Source organism: Triturus cristatus, chromosome 11 (genome assembly GCF_964204655.1).
Source record: "Triturus cristatus chromosome 11, aTriCri1.1, whole genome shotgun sequence".
In the NCBI taxonomy this organism is placed as follows: Eukaryota; Metazoa; Chordata; class Amphibia; order Caudata; family Salamandridae; genus Triturus; species Triturus cristatus.
In genome coordinates, this window is record NC_140594.1 from 1,142,744,596 (window position 1) to 1,142,764,064 (window position 19,469).

The following is a 19,469-nucleotide window of genomic DNA, read 5'->3' on the forward strand; positions in this document are numbered from 1 at the left end:
TCCTGAGTATGCTAGTGCTAGGATCACAGAGAAAGGACAGGGACAGAGAGCTGCTGTCTTGGTAAAGGCCTGAAACGGCTAATTCCTAAGAGGGTCTGCACTTTCAGTTATGACTGACTGTGAGTGGGGAAGATGAAGATTTTCTGTACCCAGCATACCTTGCGATGTGCTTAGGCAAATGAGGAGAGAGCCCCACCAATCCCTTGCCACTCCGCTGAAAGCTCCTCCTCTGCATAAAGAGAGCACTTTCACAAGGGAGCAGAGTGGCGCAGCGGAAGCGTGCTGGGCCCATAACCCAGAGGTCGATGGATCGAAACCATCCTCTGCTAATATTGCTTGATTTTTCTTCCTAGGACTAATCTGTCATTTCCACCCTGCCAGCAAGGAAAAGCGCAGGCTTGTGCTAGCTATGTGAGAAAAGACTTCTCAACTATCTGTCTCTGCTGTAAATCAAGAGAGTGATCGTCAAAGGATCAACCCTATACTTTGAAAGTAAAGATACCCAATTAGAAGCATAAATGACAGGTGGGACCTTCACACGTTTTTCGGGGCATGCTTTGAATTTAATTCTTCCCTTTTTGTTCTGCTTTTATCAATCTCCTATGCATTTCATGGAATTTACTCCCTTTCTCTTCGCTGCTTTGCTTCCGATGCTGCCCATATGCTCATTTCCACTATTTGTACTGCTGCTTTCCATTTCTTCTCTTCTGCACAGCTTTATCCTTGGTTTCAATCCCAAGTTCTTTACCCTCTGCAAGACAATTTCTACAGCTTTTCATGTTGGTATCCACACCAAATGCACGATTGGAACCGGTGCAAGATTGCCACTGCACTCGGCGTTGTAACATCTGGAACCTAGAGGACACACATCAGAGGGTGTTGGTGGTATAGTGGTGAGCATAGCTGCCTTCCAAGCAGTTGACCCGGGTTCGATTCCCGGCCAACGCAGTGCAAATATTTATATATTCTCCAAGCAGGATATATTTTAATGCAACATGTCACAAAACTGAAATATCAGAAACAGAATAATCAGCCGTTATATAAAAAAATAAACAAACACGTAGGTAGACATCTCGATCGCCTCATCTGCTACATTCATTGTCCCAATATATGCTATTTTCCATAAAGCACTCACCACTCACATGTGCTGATAATAAATATTTTGCTGGGGGCAGGCAATGAAAGGGCTGAGCCCCGACCAGACATTATAACCCCAGCATCCCTATTTTAAAAAGCATTTCTAGGCGATATCTAGCCTCTGAAAATAATAGGCAAGATCCACCGATAAATCTGGCAAAAGTCCCCAAGATTTTGTGCATACTTGTGCTCTCACCTGAATGCAGCGCCACCTTGTAACCATCGGATGTAACTGCGACTCAGAAAAATGTTTTATCAGAGGGCAAGTTGAGATGACTCCAAGTGGCAGATTTCCACGGAAAGAGCCTCTCGCTGCAGCAGGAAGGTTGGATACTTCAAATTGGCATAGTTTCCTGTCCAGCGTCCTCTCACGTCCCGAACGCTCCCAAACGCTCAAAAGCCTCGCCCTCACCGGGTAGATCTCTGGCTCCCAGGTAAAGCCAAATCCTGAGTATGCTAGTGCTAGGATCACAGAGAAAGGACAGGGACAGAGAGCTGCTGTCTTGGTAAAGGCCTGAAACGGCTAATTCCTAAGAGGGTCTGCACTTTCAGTTATGACTGACTGTGAGTGGGGAAGATGAAGATTTTCTGTACCCAGCATACCTTGCGATGTGCTTAGGCAAATGAGGAGAGAGCCCCACCAATCCCTTGCCACTCCGCTGAAAGCTCCTCCTCTGCATAAAGAGAGCACTTTCACAAGGGAGCAGAGTGGCGCAGCGGAAGCGTGCTGGGCCCATAACCCAGAGGTCGATGGATCGAAACCATCCTCTGCTAATATTGCTTGATTTTTCTTCCTAGGACTAATCTGTCATTTCCACCCTGCCAGCAAGGAAAAGCGCAGGCTTGTGCTAGCTATGTGAGAAAAGACTTCTCAACTATCTGTCTCTGCTGTAAATCAAGAGAGTGATCGTCAAAGGATCAACCCTATACTTTGAAAGTAAAGATACCCAATTAGAAGCATAAATGACAGGTGGGACCTTCACACGTGTTTCGGGGCATGCTTTGAATTTAATTCTTCCCTTTTTGTTCTGCTTTTATCAATCTCCTATGCATTTCATGGAATTTACTCCCTTTCTCTTCGCTGCTTTGCTTCCGATGCTGCCCATATGCTCATTTCCACTATTTGTACTGCTGCTTTCCATTTCTTCTCTTCTGCACAGCTTTATCCTTGGTTTCAATCCCCAGTTCTTTACCCTCTGCAAGACAATTTCTACAGCTTTTCATGTTGGTATCCACACCAACTGCACGATTGGAACCGGTGCAAGATTGCCACTGCACTCGGCGTTGTAACATCTGGAACCTAGAGGACACACATCAGAGGGCGTTGGTGGTATAGTGGTGAGCATAGCTGCCTTCCAAGCAGTTGACCCGGGTTCGATTCCCGGCCAACGCAGTGCAAATATTTATATATTCTCCAAGCAGGATATATTTTAATGCAACATGTCACAAAACTGAAATATCAGAAACAGAATAATCAGCCGTTATATAAAAAAATAATCAAACACGTAGGTAGACATCTCGATCGCCTCATCTGCTACATTCATTGTCCCAATATATGCTATTTTCCATAAAGCACTCACCACTCACATGTGCTGATAATAAATATTTTGCTGGGGGCAGGCAATGAAAGGGCTGCGCCCCGACCAGAAATTATAACCCCAGCATCCCTATGTTAAAAAGCATTTCTAGGCGATATCTAGCCTCTGAAAATAATAGGCAAGATCCACCGATAAATCTGGCAAAAGTCCCCAAGATTTTGTGCATACTTGTGTTCTCACCTGAATGCAGCGCCACCTTGTAACCATCGGATGTAACTGCGGCTCAGAAAAATGTTTTATCAGAGGGCAAGTTGAGAGGACTCCAAGTGGCAGATTTCCACGGAAAGAGCCTCTCACTGCAGCAGGAAGGTTGGATACTTCAAATTGGCATAGTTTCCTGTCCAGCGTCCTCTCACGTCCCGAACGCTCCCAAACGCTCAAAAGCCTCACACCGGGCAAGCCCTCACCGGGTAGATCTCTGGCTCCCAGGTAAAGCCAAATCCTGAGTATGCTAGTGCTAGGATCACAGAGAAAGGACAGGGACAGAGAGCTGCTGTCTTGGTAAAGGCCTGAAACGGCTAATTCCTAAGAGGGTCTGCACTTTCAGTTATGACTGACTGTGAGTGGGGAAGATGAAGATTTTCTGGACCCAGCATACCTTGCGATGTGCTTAGGCAAATGAGGAGAGAGCCCCACCAATCCCTTGCCACTCCGCTGAAAGCTCCTCCTCTGCATAAAGAGAGCACTTTCACAAGGGAGCAGAGTGGCGCAGCGGAAGCGTGCTGGGCCCATAACCCAGAGGTCGATGGATCGAAACCATCCTCTGCTAATATTGCTTGATTTTTCTTCCTAGGACTAATCTGTCATTTCCACCCTGCCAGCAAGGAAAAGCGCAGGCTTGTGCTAGCTATGTGAGAAAAGACTTCTCAACTATCTGTCTCTGCTGTAAATCAAGAGAGTGATCGTCAAAGGATCAACCCTATACTTTGAAAGTAAAGATACCCAATTAGAAGCATAGATGACAGGTGGGACCTTCACACGTGTTTCGGGGCATGCTTTGAATTTAATTCTTCCCTTTTTGTTCTGCTTTTATCAATCTCCTATGCATTTCATGGAATTTACTCCCTTTCTCTTCGCTGCTTTGCTTCCGATGCTGCCCATATGCTCATTTCCACTATTTGTACTGCTGCTTTCCATTTCTTCTCTTCTGCACAGCTTTATCCTTGGTTTCAATCCCCAGTTCTTTACCCTCTGCAAGACAATTTCTACTGCTTTTCATGTTGGTATCCACACCAAATGCACCATTGGAACCGGTGCAAGATTGCCACTGCACTCGGCGTTGTAACATCTGTCCTCTCACGTCCCGAACGCTCCCAAACGCTCAAAAGCCTCTCACCGGGTAGATCTCTGGCTCCCAGGTAAAGCCAAATCCTGAGTATGCTAGTGCTAGGATCACAGAGAAAGGACAGGGACAGAGAGCTGCTGTCTTGGTAAAGGCCTGAAACGGCTAATTCCTATGAGGGTCTGCACTTTCAGTTATGACTGACTGTGAGTGGGGAAGATGAAGATTTTCTGTACCCAGCATACCTTGCGATGTGCTTAGGCAAATGAGGAGAGAGCCCCACCAATCCCTTGCCACTCCGCTGAAAGCTCCTCCTCTGCATAAAGAGAGCACTTTCACAAGGGAGCAGAGTGGCGCAGCGGAAGCGTGCTGGGCCCATAACCCAGAGGTCGATGGATCGAAACCATCCTCTGCTAATATTGCTTGATTTTTCTTCCTAGGACTAATCTGTCATTTCCACCCTGCCAGCAAGGAAAAGCGCAGGCTTGTGCTAGCTATGTGAGAAAAGACTTCTCAACTATCTGTCTCTGCTGTAAATCAAGAGAGTGATCGTCAAAGGATCAACCCTATACTTTGAAAGTAAAGATACCCAATTAGAAGCATAAATGACAGGTGGGACCTTCACACGTGTTTCGGGGCATGCTTTGAATTTAATTCTTCCCTTTTTGTTCTGCTTTTATCAATCTCCTATGCATTTCATGGAATTTACTCCCTTTCTCTTCGCTGCTTTGCTTCCGATGCTGCCCATATGCTCATTTCCACTATTTGTACTGCTGCTTTCCATTTCTTCTCTTCTGCACAGCTTTATCCTTGGTTTCAATCCCCAGTTCTTTACCCTCTGCAAGACAATTTCTACAGCTTTTCATGTTGGTATCCACACCAAATGCACGATTGGAACCGGTGCAAGATTGCCACTGCACTCGGCGTTGTAACATCTGGAACCTAGAGGACACACATCAGAGGGCGTTGGTGGTATAGTGGTGAGCATAGCTGCCTTCCAAACAGTTGACCCGGGTTCGATTCCCGGCCAACGCAGTGCAAATATTTATATATTCTCCAAGCAGGATATATTTTAATGCAACATGTCACAAAACTGAAATATCAGAAACAGAATAATCAGCCGTTATATAAAAAAATAAACAAACACGTAGGTAGACATCTCGATCGCCTCATCTGCTACATTCATTGTCCCAATATATGCTATTTTCCATAAAGCACTCACCACTCACATGTGCTGATAATAAATATTTTGCTGGGGGCAGGCAATGAAAGGGCTGAGCCCCGACCAGACATTATAACCCCAGCATCCCTATTTTAAAAAGCATTTCTAGGCGATATCTAGCCTCTGAAAATAATAGGCAAGATCCACCGATAAATCTGGCAAAAGTCCCCAAGATTTTGTGCATACTTGTGCTCTCACCTGAATGCAGCGCCACCTTGTAACCATCGGATGTAACTGCGACTCAGAAAAATGTTTTATCAGAGGGCAAGTTGAGAGGACTCCAAGTGGCAGATTTCCACGGAAAGAGCCTCTCGCTGCAGCAGGAAGGTTGGATACTTCAAATTGGCATAGTTTCCTGTCCAGCGTCCTCTCACGTCCCGAACGCTCCCAAACGCTCAAAAGCCTCACACCGGGCAAGCCCTCACCGGGTAGATCTCTGGCTCCCAGGTAAAGCCAAATCCTGAGTATGCTAGTGCTAGGATCACAGAGAAAGGACAGGGACAGAGAGCTGCTGTCTTGGTAAAGGCCTGAAACGGCTAATTCCTAAGAGGGTCTGCACTTTCAGTTATGACTGACTGTGAGTGGGGAAGATGAAGATTTTCTGTACCCAGCATACCTTGCGATGTGCTTAGGCAAATGAGGAGAGAGCCCCACCAATCCCTTGCCACTCCGCTGAAAGCTCCTCCTCTGCATAAAGAGAGCACTTTCACAAGGGAGCAGAGTGGCGCAGCGGAAGCGTGCTGGGCCCATAACCCAGAGGTCGATGGATCGAAACCATCCTCTGCTAATATTGCTTGATTTTTCTTCCTAGGACTAATCTGTCATTTCCACCCTGCCAGCAAGGAAAAGCGCAGGCTTGTGCTAGCTATGTGAGAAAAGGCTTCTCAACTATCTGTCTCTGCTGTAAATCAAGAGAGTGATCGTCAAAGGATCAACCCTATACTTTGAAAGTAAAGATACCCAATTAGAAGCATAAATGACAGGTGGGACCTTCACACGTTTTTCGGGGCATGCTTTGAATTTAATTCTTCCCTTTTTGTTCTGCTTTTATCAATCTCCTATGCATTTCATGGAATTTTACTCCCTTTCTCTTCGCTGCTTTGCTTCCGATGCTGCCCATATGCTCATTTCCACTATTTGTACTGCTGCTTTCCATTTCTTCTCTTCTGCACAGCTTTATCCTTGGTTTCAATCCCCAGTTCTTTACCCTCTGCAAGACAATTTCTACAGCTTTTCATGTTGGTATCCACACCAAATGCACGATTGGAACCGGTGCAAGATTGCCACTGCACTCGGCGTTGTAACATCTGGAACCTAGAGGACACACATCAGAGGGCGTTGGTGGTATAGTGGTGAGCATAGCTGCCTTCCAAGCAGTTGACCCGGGTTCGATTCCCGGCCAACGCAGTGCAAATATTTATATATTCTCCAAGCAGGATATATTTTAATGCAACATGTCACAAAACTGAAATATCAGAAACAGAATAATCAGCCGTTATATAAAAAAATAATCAAACACGTAGGTAGACATCTCGATCGCCTCATCTGCTACATTCATTGTCCCAATATATGCTATTTTCCATAAAGCACTCACCACTCACATGTGCTGATAATAAATATTTTGCTGGGGGCAGGCAATGAAAGGGCTGAGCCCCGACCAGAAATTATAACCCCAGCATCCCTATGTTAAAAAGCATTTCTAGGCGATATCTAGCCTCTGAAAATAATAGGCAAGATCCACCGATAAATCTGGCAAAAGTCCCCAAGATTTTGTGCATACTTGTGTTCTCACCTGAATGCAGCGCCACCTTGTAACCATCGGATGTAACTGCGGCTCAGAAAAATGTTTTATCAGAGGGCAAGTTGAGAGGACTCCAAGTGGCAGATTTCCACGGAAAGAGCCTCTCACTGCAGCAGGAAGGTTGGATACTTCAAATTGGCATAGTTTCCTGTCCAGCGTCCTCTCACGTCCCGAACGCTCCCAAACGCTCAAAAGCCTCACACCGGGCAAGCCCTCACCGGGTAGATCTCTGGCTCCCAGGTAAAGCCAAATCCTGAGTATGCTAGTGCTAGGATCACAGAGAAAGGACAGGGACAGAGAGCTGCTGTCTTGGTAAAGGCCTGAAACGGCTAATTCCTAAGAGGGTCTGCACTTTCAGTTATGACTGACTGTGAGTGGGGAAGATGAAGATTTTCTGTACCCAGCATACCTTGCGATGTGCTTAGGCAAATGAGGAGAGAGCCCCACCAATCCCTTGCCACTCCGCTGAAAGCTCCTCCTCTGCATAAAGAGAGCACTTTCACAAGGGAGCAGAGTGGCGCAGCGGAAGCGTGCTGGGCCCATAACCCAGAGGTCGATGGATCGAAACCATCCTCTGCTAATATTGCTTGATTTTTCTTCCTAGGACTAATCTGTCATTTCCACCCTGCCAGCAAGGAAAAGCGCAGGCTTGTGCTAGCTATGTGAGAAAAGACTTCTCAACTATCTGTCTCTGCTGTAAATCAAGAGAGTGATCGTCAAAGGATCAACCCTATACTTTGAAAGTAAAGATACCCAATTAGAAGCATAAATGACAGGTGGGACCTTCACACGTTTTTCGGGGCATGCTTTGAATTTAATTCTTCCCTTTTTGTTCTGCTTTTATCAATCTCCTATGCATTTCATGGAATTTACTCCCTTTCTCTTCGCTGCTTTGCTTCCGATGCTGCCCATATGCTCATTTCCACTATTTGTACTGCTGCTTTCCATTTCTTCTCTTCTGCACAGCTTTATCCTTGGTTTCAATCCCAAGTTCTTTACCCTCTGCAAGACAATTTCTACAGCTTTTCATGTTGGTATCCACACCAAATGCACGATTGGAACCGGTGCAAGATTGCCACTGCACTCGGCGTTGTAACATCTGGAACCTAGAGGACACACATCAGAGGGTGTTGGTGGTATAGTGGTGAGCATAGCTGCCTTCCAAGCAGTTGACCCGGGTTCGATTCCCGGCCAACGCAGTGCAAATATTTATATATTCTCCAAGCAGGATATATTTTAATGCAACATGTCACAAAACTGAAATATCAGAAACAGAATAATCAGCCGTTATATAAAAAAATAAACAAACACGTAGGTAGACATCTCGATCGCCTCATCTGCTACATTCATTGTCCCAATATATGCTATTTTCCATAAAGCACTCACCACTCACATGTGCTGATAATAAATATTTTGCTGGGGGCAGGCAATGAAAGGGCTGAGCCCCGACCAGACATTATAACCCCAGCATCCCTATTTTAAAAAGCATTTCTAGGCGATATCTAGCCTCTGAAAATAATAGGCAAGATCCACCGATAAATCTGGCAAAAGTCCCCAAGATTTTGTGCATACTTGTGCTCTCACCTGAATGCAGCGCCACCTTGTAACCATCGGATGTAACTGCGACTCAGAAAAATGTTTTATCAGAGGGCAAGTTGAGATGACTCCAAGTGGCAGATTTCCACGGAAAGAGCCTCTCGCTGCAGCAGGAAGGTTGGATACTTCAAATTGGCATAGTTTCCTGTCCAGCGTCCTCTCACGTCCCGAACGCTCCCAAACGCTCAAAAGCCTCGCCCTCACCGGGTAGATCTCTGGCTCCCAGGTAAAGCCAAATCCTGAGTATGCTAGTGCTAGGATCACAGAGAAAGGACAGGGACAGAGAGCTGCTGTCTTGGTAAAGGCCTGAAACGGCTAATTCCTAAGAGGGTCTGCACTTTCAGTTATGACTGACTGTGAGTGGGGAAGATGAAGATTTTCTGTACCCAGCATACCTTGCGATGTGCTTAGGCAAATGAGGAGAGAGCCCCACCAATCCCTTGCCACTCCGCTGAAAGCTCCTCCTCTGCATAAAGAGAGCACTTTCACAAGGGAGCAGAGTGGCGCAGCGGAAGCGTGCTGGGCCCATAACCCAGAGGTCGATGGATCGAAACCATCCTCTGCTAATATTGCTTGATTTTTCTTCCTAGGACTAATCTGTCATTTCCACCCTGCCAGCAAGGAAAAGCGCAGGCTTGTGCTAGCTATGTGAGAAAAGGCTTCTCAACTATCTGTCTCTGCTGTAAATCAAGAGAGTGATCGTCAAAGGATCAACCCTATACTTTGAAAGTAAAGATACCCAATTAGAAGCATAAATGACAGGTGGGACCTTCACACGTTTTTCGGGGCATGCTTTGAATTTAATTCTTCCCTTTTTGTTCTGCTTTTATCAATCTCCTATGCATTTCATGGAATTTTACTCCCTTTCTCTTCGCTGCTTTGCTTCCGATGCTGCCCATATGCTCATTTCCACTATTTGTACTGCTGCTTTCCATTTCTTCTCTTCTGCACAGCTTTATCCTTGGTTTCAATCCCCAGTTCTTTACCCTCTGCAAGACAATTTCTACAGCTTTTCATGTTGGTATCCACACCAAATGCACGATTGGAACCGGTGCAAGATTGCCACTGCACTCGGCGTTGTAACATCTGGAACCTAGAGGACACACATCAGAGGGCGTTGGTGGTATAGTGGTGAGCATAGCTGCCTTCCAAGCAGTTGACCCGGGTTCGATTCCCGGCCAACGCAGTGCAAATATTTATATATTCTCCAAGCAGGATATATTTTAATGCAACATGTCACAAAACTGAAATATCAGAAACAGAATAATCAGCCGTTATATAAAAAAATAATCAAACACGTAGGTAGACATCTCGATCGCCTCATCTGCTACATTCATTGTCCCAATATATGCTATTTTCCATAAAGCACTCACCACTCACATGTGCTGATAATAAATATTTTGCTGGGGGCAGGCAATGAAAGGGCTGAGCCCCGACCAGAAATTATAACCCCAGCATCCCTATGTTAAAAAGCATTTCTAGGCGATATCTAGCCTCTGAAAATAATAGGCAAGATCCACCGATAAATCTGGCAAAAGTCCCCAAGATTTTGTGCATACTTGTGTTCTCACCTGAATGCAGCGCCACCTTGTAACCATCGGATGTAACTGCGGCTCAGAAAAATGTTTTATCAGAGGGCAAGTTGAGAGGACTCCAAGTGGCAGATTTCCACGGAAAGAGCCTCTCACTGCAGCAGGAAGGTTGGATACTTCAAATTGGCATAGTTTCCTGTCCAGCGTCCTCTCACGTCCCGAACGCTCCCAAACGCTCAAAAGCCTCACACCGGGCAAGCCCTCACCGGGTAGATCTCTGGCTCCCAGGTAAAGCCAAATCCTGAGTATGCTAGTGCTAGGATCACAGAGAAAGGACAGGGACAGAGAGCTGCTGTCTTGGTAAAGGCCTGAAACGGCTAATTCCTAAGAGGGTCTGCACTTTCAGTTATGACTGACTGTGAGTGGGGAAGATGAAGATTTTCTGTACCCAGCATACCTTGCGATGTGCTTAGGCAAATGAGGAGAGAGCCCCACCAATCCCTTGCCACTCCGCTGAAAGCTCCTCCTCTGCATAAAGAGAGCACTTTCACAAGGGAGCAGAGTGGCGCAGCGGAAGCGTGCTGGGCCCATAACCCAGAGGTCGATGGATCGAAACCATCCTCTGCTAATATTGCTTGATTTTTCTTCCTAGGACTAATCTGTCATTTCCACCCTGCCAGCAAGGAAAAGCGCAGGCTTGTGCTAGCTATGTGAGAAAAGACTTCTCAACTATCTGTCTCTGCTGTAAATCAAGAGAGTGATCGTCAAAGGATCAACCCTATACTTTGAAAGTAAAGATACCCAATTAGAAGCATAAATGACAGGTGGGACCTTCACACGTTTTTCGGGGCATGCTTTGAATTTAATTCTTCCCTTTTTGTTCTGCTTTTATCAATCTCCTATGCATTTCATGGAATTTACTCCCTTTCTCTTCGCTGCTTTGCTTCCGATGCTGCCCATATGCTCATTTCCACTATTTGTACTGCTGCTTTCCATTTCTTCTCTTCTGCACAGCTTTATCCTTGGTTTCAATCCCAAGTTCTTTACCCTCTGCAAGACAATTTCTACAGCTTTTCATGTTGGTATCCACACCAAATGCACGATTGGAACCGGTGCAAGATTGCCACTGCACTCGGCGTTGTAACATCTGGAACCTAGAGGACACACATCAGAGGGTGTTGGTGGTATAGTGGTGAGCATAGCTGCCTTCCAAGCAGTTGACCCGGGTTCGATTCCCGGCCAACGCAGTGCAAATATTTATATATTCTCCAAGCAGGATATATTTTAATGCAACATGTCACAAAACTGAAATATCAGAAACAGAATAATCAGCCGTTATATAAAAAAATAAACAAACACGTAGGTAGACATCTCGATCGCCTCATCTGCTACATTCATTGTCCCAATATATGCTATTTTCCATAAAGCACTCACCACTCACATGTGCTGATAATAAATATTTTGCTGGGGGCAGGCAATGAAAGGGCTGAGCCCCGACCAGACATTATAACCCCAGCATCCCTATTTTAAAAAGCATTTCTAGGCGATATCTAGCCTCTGAAAATAATAGGCAAGATCCACCGATAAATCTGGCAAAAGTCCCCAAGATTTTGTGCATACTTGTGCTCTCACCTGAATGCAGCGCCACCTTGTAACCATCGGATGTAACTGCGACTCAGAAAAATGTTTTATCAGAGGGCAAGTTGAGATGACTCCAAGTGGCAGATTTCCACGGAAAGAGCCTCTCGCTGCAGCAGGAAGGTTGGATACTTCAAATTGGCATAGTTTCCTGTCCAGCGTCCTCTCACGTCCCGAACGCTCCCAAACGCTCAAAAGCCTCGCCCTCACCGGGTAGATCTCTGGCTCCCAGGTAAAGCCAAATCCTGAGTATGCTAGTGCTAGGATCACAGAGAAAGGACAGGGACAGAGAGCTGCTGTCTTGGTAAAGGCCTGAAACGGCTAATTCCTAAGAGGGTCTGCACTTTCAGTTATGACTGACTGTGAGTGGGGAAGATGAAGATTTTCTGTACCCAGCATACCTTGCGATGTGCTTAGGCAAATGAGGAGAGAGCCCCACCAATCCCTTGCCACTCCGCTGAAAGCTCCTCCTCTGCATAAAGAGAGCACTTTCACAAGGGAGCAGAGTGGCGCAGCGGAAGCGTGCTGGGCCCATAACCCAGAGGTCGATGGATCGAAACCATCCTCTGCTAATATTGCTTGATTTTTCTTCCTAGGACTAATCTGTCATTTCCACCCTGCCAGCAAGGAAAAGCGCAGGCTTGTGCTAGCTATGTGAGAAAAGGCTTCTCAACTATCTGTCTCTGCTGTAAATCAAGAGAGTGATCGTCAAAGGATCAACCCTATACTTTGAAAGTAAAGATACCCAATTAGAAGCATAAATGACAGGTGGGACCTTCACACGTTTTTCGGGGCATGCTTTGAATTTAATTCTTCCCTTTTTGTTCTGCTTTTATCAATCTCCTATGCATTTCATGGAATTTTACTCCCTTTCTCTTCGCTGCTTTGCTTCCGATGCTGCCCATATGCTCATTTCCACTATTTGTACTGCTGCTTTCCATTTCTTCTCTTCTGCACAGCTTTATCCTTGGTTTCAATCCCCAGTTCTTTACCCTCTGCAAGACAATTTCTACAGCTTTTCATGTTGGTATCCACACCAAATGCACGATTGGAACCGGTGCAAGATTGCCACTGCACTCGGCGTTGTAACATCTGGAACCTAGAGGACACACATCAGAGGGCGTTGGTGGTATAGTGGTGAGCATAGCTGCCTTCCAAGCAGTTGACCCGGGTTCGATTCCCGGCCAACGCAGTGCAAATATTTATATATTCTCCAAGCAGGATATATTTTAATGCAACATGTCACAAAACTGAAATATCAGAAACAGAATAATCAGCCGTTATATAAAAAAATAATCAAACACGTAGGTAGACATCTCGATCGCCTCATCTGCTACATTCATTGTCCCAATATATGCTATTTTCCATAAAGCACTCACCACTCACATGTGCTGATAATAAATATTTTGCTGGGGGCAGGCAATGAAAGGGCTGAGCCCCGACCAGAAATTATAACCCCAGCATCCCTATGTTAAAAAGCATTTCTAGGCGATATCTAGCCTCTGAAAATAATAGGCAAGATCCACCGATAAATCTGGCAAAAGTCCCCAAGATTTTGTGCATACTTGTGTTCTCACCTGAATGCAGCGCCACCTTGTAACCATCGGATGTAACTGCGGCTCAGAAAAATGTTTTATCAGAGGGCAAGTTGAGAGGACTCCAAGTGGCAGATTTCCACGGAAAGAGCCTCTCACTGCAGCAGGAAGGTTGGATACTTCAAATTGGCATAGTTTCCTGTCCAGCGTCCTCTCACGTCCCGAACGCTCCCAAACGCTCAAAAGCCTCACACCGGGCAAGCCCTCACCGGGTAGATCTCTGGCTCCCAGGTAAAGCCAAATCCTGAGTATGCTAGTGCTAGGATCACAGAGAAAGGACAGGGACAGAGAGCTGCTGTCTTGGTAAAGGCCTGAAACGGCTAATTCCTAAGAGGGTCTGCACTTTCAGTTATGACTGACTGTGAGTGGGGAAGATGAAGATTTTCTGTACCCAGCATACCTTGCGATGTGCTTAGGCAAATGAGGAGAGAGCCCCACCAATCCCTTGCCACTCCGCTGAAAGCTCCTCCTCTGCATAAAGAGAGCACTTTCACAAGGGAGCAGAGTGGCGCAGCGGAAGCGTGCTGGGCCCATAACCCAGAGGTCGATGGATCGAAACCATCCTCTGCTAATATTGCTTGATTTTTCTTCCTAGGACTAATCTGTCATTTCCACCCTGCCAGCAAGGAAAAGCGCAGGCTTGTGCTAGCTATGTGAGAAAAGACTTCTCAACTATCTGTCTCTGCTGTAAATCAAGAGAGTGATCGTCAAAGGATCAACCCTATACTTTGAAAGTAAAGATACCCAATTAGAAGCATAAATGACAGGTGGGACCTTCACACGTTTTTCGGGGCATGCTTTGAATTTAATTCTTCCCTTTTTGTTCTGCTTTTATCAATCTCCTATGCATTTCATGGAATTTACTCCCTTTCTCTTCGCTGCTTTGCTTCCGATGCTGCCCATATGCTCATTTCCACTATTTGTACTGCTGCTTTCCATTTCTTCTCTTCTGCACAGCTTTATCCTTGGTTTCAATCCCAAGTTCTTTACCCTCTGCAAGACAATTTCTACAGCTTTTCATGTTGGTATCCACACCAAATGCACGATTGGAACCGGTGCAAGATTGCCACTGCACTCGGCGTTGTAACATCTGGAACCTAGAGGACACACATCAGAGGGTGTTGGTGGTATAGTGGTGAGCATAGCTGCCTTCCAAGCAGTTGACCCGGGTTCGATTCCCGGCCAACGCAGTGCAAATATTTATATATTCTCCAAGCAGGATATATTTTAATGCAACATGTCACAAAACTGAAATATCAGAAACAGAATAATCAGCCGTTATATAAAAAAATAAACAAACACGTAGGTAGACATCTCGATCGCCTCATCTGCTACATTCATTGTCCCAATATATGCTATTTTCCATAAAGCACTCACCACTCACATGTGCTGATAATAAATATTTTGCTGGGGGCAGGCAATGAAAGGGCTGAGCCCCGACCAGACATTATAACCCCAGCATCCCTATTTTAAAAAGCATTTCTAGGCGATATCTAGCCTCTGAAAATAATAGGCAAGATCCACCGATAAATCTGGCAAAAGTCCCCAAGATTTTGTGCATACTTGTGCTCTCACCTGAATGCAGCGCCACCTTGTAACCATCGGATGTAACTGCGACTCAGAAAAATGTTTTATCAGAGGGCAAGTTGAGATGACTCCAAGTGGCAGATTTCCACGGAAAGAGCCTCTCGCTGCAGCAGGAAGGTTGGATACTTCAAATTGGCATAGTTTCCTGTCCAGCGTCCTCTCACGTCCCGAACGCTCCCAAACGCTCAAAAGCCTCGCCCTCACCGGGTAGATCTCTGGCTCCCAGGTAAAGCCAAATCCTGAGTATGCTAGTGCTAGGATCACAGAGAAAGGACAGGGACAGAGAGCTGCTGTCTTGGTAAAGGCCTGAAACGGCTAATTCCTAAGAGGGTCTGCACTTTCAGTTATGACTGACTGTGAGTGGGGAAGATGAAGATTTTCTGTACCCAGCATACCTTGCGATGTGCTTAGGCAAATGAGGAGAGAGCCCCACCAATCCCTTGCCACTCCGCTGAAAGCTCCTCCTCTGCATAAAGAGAGCACTTTCACAAGGGAGCAGAGTGGCGCAGCGGAAGCGTGCTGGGCCCATAACCCAGAGGTCGATGGATCGAAACCATCCTCTGCTAATATTGCTTGATTTTTCTTCCTAGGACTAATCTGTCATTTCCACCCTGCCAGCAAGGAAAAGCGCAGGCTTGTGCTAGCTATGTGAGAAAAGACTTCTCAACTATCTGTCTCTGCTGTAAATCAAGAGAGTGATCGTCAAAGGATCAACCCTATACTTTGAAAGTAAAGATACCCAATTAGAAGCATAAATGACAGGTGGGACCTTCACACGTGTTTCGGGGCATGCTTTGAATTTAATTCTTCCCTTTTTGTTCTGCTTTTATCAATCTCCTATGCATTTCATGGAATTTACTCCCTTTCTCTTCGCTGCTTTGCTTCCGATGCTGCCCATATGCTCATTTCCACTATTTGTACTGCTGCTTTCCATTTCTTCTCTTCTGCACAGCTTTATCCTTGGTTTCAATCCCCAGTTCTTTACCCTCTGCAAGACAATTTCTACTGCTTTTCATGTTGGTATCCACACCAAATGCACCATTGGAACCGGTGCAAGATTGCCACTGCACTCGGCGTTGTAACATCTGTCCTCTCACGTCCCGAACGCTCCCAAACGCTCAAAAGCCTCACACCGGGCAAGCCCTCACCGGGTAGATCTCTGGCTCCCAGGTAAAGCCAAATCCTGAGTATGCTAGTGCTAGGATCACAGAGAAAGGACAGGGACAGAGAGCTGCTGTCTTGGTAAAGGCCTGAAACGGCTAATTCCTAAGAGGGTCTGCACTTTCAGTTATGACTGACTGTGAGTGGGGAAGATGAAGATTTTCTGTACCCAGCATACCTTGCGATGTGCTTAGGCAAATGAGGAGAGAGCCCCACCAATCCCTTGCCACTCCGCTGAAAGCTCCTCCTCTGCATAAAGAGAGCACTTTCACAAGGGAGCAGAGTGGCGCAGCGGAAGCCTGCTGGGCCCATAACCCAGAGGTCGATGGATCGAAACCATCCTCTGCTAATATTGCTTGATTTTTCTTCCTAGGACTAATCTGTCATTTCCACCCTGCCAGCAAGGAAAAGCGCAGGCTTGTGCTAGCCATGTGAGAAAAGACTTCTCAACTATCTGTCTCTGCTGTAAATCAAGAGAGTGATCGTCAAAGGATCAACCCTATACTTTGAAAGTAAAGATACCCAATTAGAAGCATAAATGACAGGTGGGACCTTCACACGTTTTTCGGGGCATGCTTTGAATTTAATTCTTCCCTTTTTGTTCTGCTTTTATCAATCTCCTATGCATTTCATGGAATTTACTCACTTTCTCTTCGCTGCTTTGCTTCCGATGCTGCCCATATGCTCATTTCCACTATTTGTACTGCTGCTTTCCATTTCTTCTCTTCTGCACAGCTTTATCCTTGGTTTCAATCCCCAGTTCTTTACCCTCTGCAAGACAATTTCTACAGCTTTTCATGTTGGTATCCACACCAAATGCACGATTGGAACCGGTGCAAGATTGCCACTGCACTCGGCGTTGTAACATCTGGAACCTAGAGGACACACATCAGAGGGCGTTGGTGGTATAGTGGTGAGCATAGCTGCCTTCCAAGCAGTTGACCCGGGTTCGATTCCCGGCCAACGCAGTGCAAATATTTATATATTCTCCAAGCAGGATATATTTTAATGCAACATGTCACAAAACTGAAATATCAGAAACAGAATAATCAGCCGTTATATAAAAAAATAAACAAACACGTAGGTAGACATCTCGATCGCCTCATCTGCTACATTCATTGTCCCAATATATGCTATTTTCCATAAAGCACTCACCACTCACATGTGCTGATAATAAATATTTTGCTGGGGGCAGGCAATGAAAGGGCTGAGCCCCGACCAGACATTATAACCCCAGCATCCCTATTTTAAAAAGCATTTCTAGGCGATATCTAGCCTCTGAAAATAATAGGCAAGATCCACCGATAAATCTGGCAAAAGTCCCCAAGATTTTGTGCATACTTGTGCTCTCACCTGAATGCAGCGCCACCTTGTAACCATCGGATGTAACTGCGACTCAGAAAAATGTTTTATCAGAGGGCAAGTTGAGAGGACTCCAAGTGGCAGATTTCCACGGAAAGAGCCTCTCGCTGCAGCAGGAAGGTTGGATACTTCAAATTGGCATAGTTTCCTGTCCAGCGTCCTCTCACGTCCCGAACGCTCCCAAACGCTCAAAAGCCTCACACCGGGCAAGCCCTCACCGGGTAGATCTCTGGCTCCCAGGTAAAGCCAAATCCTGAGTATGCTAGTGCTAGGATCACAGAGAAAGGACAGGGACAGAGAGCTGCTGTCTTGGTAAAGGCCTGAAACGGCTAATTCCTAAGAGGGTCTGCACTTTCAGTTATGACTGACTGTGAGTGGGGAAGATGAAGATTTTCTGTACCCAGCATACCTTGCGATGTGCTTAGGCAAATGAGGAGAGAGCCCCACCAATCCCTTGCCACTCCGCTGAAAGCTCCTCCTCTGCATAAAGAGAGCACTTTCACAAGGGAGCAGAGTGGCGCAGCGGAAGCGTGCTGGGCCCATAACCCAGAGGTCGATGGATCGAAACCATCCTCTGCTAATATTGCTTGATTTTTCTTCCTAGGACTAATCTGTCATTTCCACCCTGCCAGCAAGGAAAAGCGCAGGCTTGTGCTAGCTATGTGAGAAAAGACTTCTCAACTATCTGTCTCTGCTGTAAATCAAGAGAGTGATCGTCAAAGGATCAACCCTATACTTTGAAAGTAAAGATACCCAATTAGAAGCATAAATGACAGGTGGGACCTTCACACGTGTTTCGGGGCATGCTTTGAATTTAATTCTTCCCTTTTTGTTCTGCTTTTATCAATCTCCTATGCATTTCATGGAATTTACTCCCTTTCTCTTCGCTGCTTTGCTTCCGATGCTGCCCATATGCTCATTTCCACTATTTGTACTGCTGCTTTCCATTTCTTCTCTTCTGCACAGCTTTATCCTTGGTTTCAATCCCCAGTTCTTTACCCTCTGCAAGACAATTTCTACTGCTTTTCATGTTGGTATCCACACCAAATGCACCATTGGAACCGGTGCAAGATTGCCACTGCACTCGGCGTTGTAACATCTGTCCTCTCACGTCCCGAACGCTCCCAAACGCTCAAAAGCCTCACACCGGGCAAGCCCTCACCGGGTAGATCTCTGGCTCCCAGGTAAAGCCAAATCCTGAGTATGCTAGTGCTAGGATCACAGAGAAAGGACAGGGACAGAGAGCTGCTGTCTTGGTAAAGGCCTGAAACGGCTAATTCCTAAGAGGGTCTGCACTTTCAGTTATGACTGACTGTGAGTGGGGAAGATGAAGATTTTCTGTACCCAGCATACCTTGCGATGTGCTTAGGCAAATGAGGAGAGAGCCCCACCAATCCCTTGCCACTCCGCTGAAAGCTCCTCCTCTGCATAAAGAGAGCACTTTCACAAGGGAGCAGAGTGGCGCAGCGGAAGCCTGCTGGGCCCATAACCCAGAGGTCGATGGATCGAAACCATCCTCTGCTAATATTGCTTGATTTTTCTTCCTAGGACTAATCTGTCATTTCCACCCTGCCAGCAAGGAAAAGCGCAGGCTTGTGCTAGCCATGTGAGAAAAGACTTCTCAACTATCTGTCTCTGCTGTAAATCAAGAGAGTGATCGTCAAAGGATCAACCCTATACTTTGAAAGTAAAGATACCCAATTAGAAGCATAAATGACAGGTGGGACCTTCACACGTTTTTCGGGGCATGCTTTGAATTTAATTCTTCCCTTTTTGTTCTGCTTTTATCAATCTCCTATGCATTTCATGGAATTTACTCCCTTTCTCTTCGCTGCTTTGCTTCCGATGCTGCCCATATGCTCATTTCCACTATTTGTACTGCTGCTTTCCATTTCTTCTCTTCTGCACAGCTTTATCCTTGGTTTCAATCCCCAGTTCTTTACCCTCTGCAAGACAAT

The 19,469-nt window shown here is 45.9% G+C and overlaps 9 non-coding genes across 9 annotated transcripts; all 9 read left to right on the forward strand.

The window, feature by feature from the left end:
* The first annotated feature begins 876 nt into the window (after positions 1-876).
* TRNAG-UCC (transfer RNA glycine (anticodon UCC)) lies at positions 877-948 on the forward strand. Its single transcript has one exon. It is a non-coding gene; the product is annotated as a tRNA-Gly (tRNA).
* Positions 949-2,458: 1,510 nt separating this feature from the next.
* TRNAG-UCC (transfer RNA glycine (anticodon UCC)) lies at positions 2,459-2,530 on the forward strand. The gene has a single exon. It is a non-coding gene; the product is annotated as a tRNA-Gly (tRNA).
* Positions 2,531-6,574: 4,044 nt separating this feature from the next.
* TRNAG-UCC (transfer RNA glycine (anticodon UCC)) lies at positions 6,575-6,646 on the forward strand. Its single transcript has one exon. It is a non-coding gene; the product is annotated as a tRNA-Gly (tRNA).
* A 1,521-nt stretch (positions 6,647-8,167) lies between these two features.
* TRNAG-UCC (transfer RNA glycine (anticodon UCC)) lies at positions 8,168-8,239 on the forward strand. The gene has a single exon. It is a non-coding gene; the product is annotated as a tRNA-Gly (tRNA).
* Positions 8,240-9,750: 1,511 nt separating this feature from the next.
* On the forward strand, positions 9,751-9,822 carry TRNAG-UCC (transfer RNA glycine (anticodon UCC)). Its single transcript has one exon. It is a non-coding gene; the product is annotated as a tRNA-Gly (tRNA).
* A 1,521-nt stretch (positions 9,823-11,343) lies between these two features.
* Positions 11,344-11,415, forward strand: TRNAG-UCC (transfer RNA glycine (anticodon UCC)). The gene has a single exon. It is a non-coding gene; the product is annotated as a tRNA-Gly (tRNA).
* Positions 11,416-12,926: 1,511 nt separating this feature from the next.
* Positions 12,927-12,998, forward strand: TRNAG-UCC (transfer RNA glycine (anticodon UCC)). The gene has a single exon. It is a non-coding gene; the product is annotated as a tRNA-Gly (tRNA).
* A 1,521-nt stretch (positions 12,999-14,519) lies between these two features.
* TRNAG-UCC (transfer RNA glycine (anticodon UCC)) lies at positions 14,520-14,591 on the forward strand. Its single transcript has one exon. It is a non-coding gene; the product is annotated as a tRNA-Gly (tRNA).
* Positions 14,592-17,045: 2,454 nt separating this feature from the next.
* On the forward strand, positions 17,046-17,117 carry TRNAG-UCC (transfer RNA glycine (anticodon UCC)). Its single transcript has one exon. It is a non-coding gene; the product is annotated as a tRNA-Gly (tRNA).
* The last annotated feature ends 2,352 nt before the right edge of the window (positions 17,118-19,469 follow it).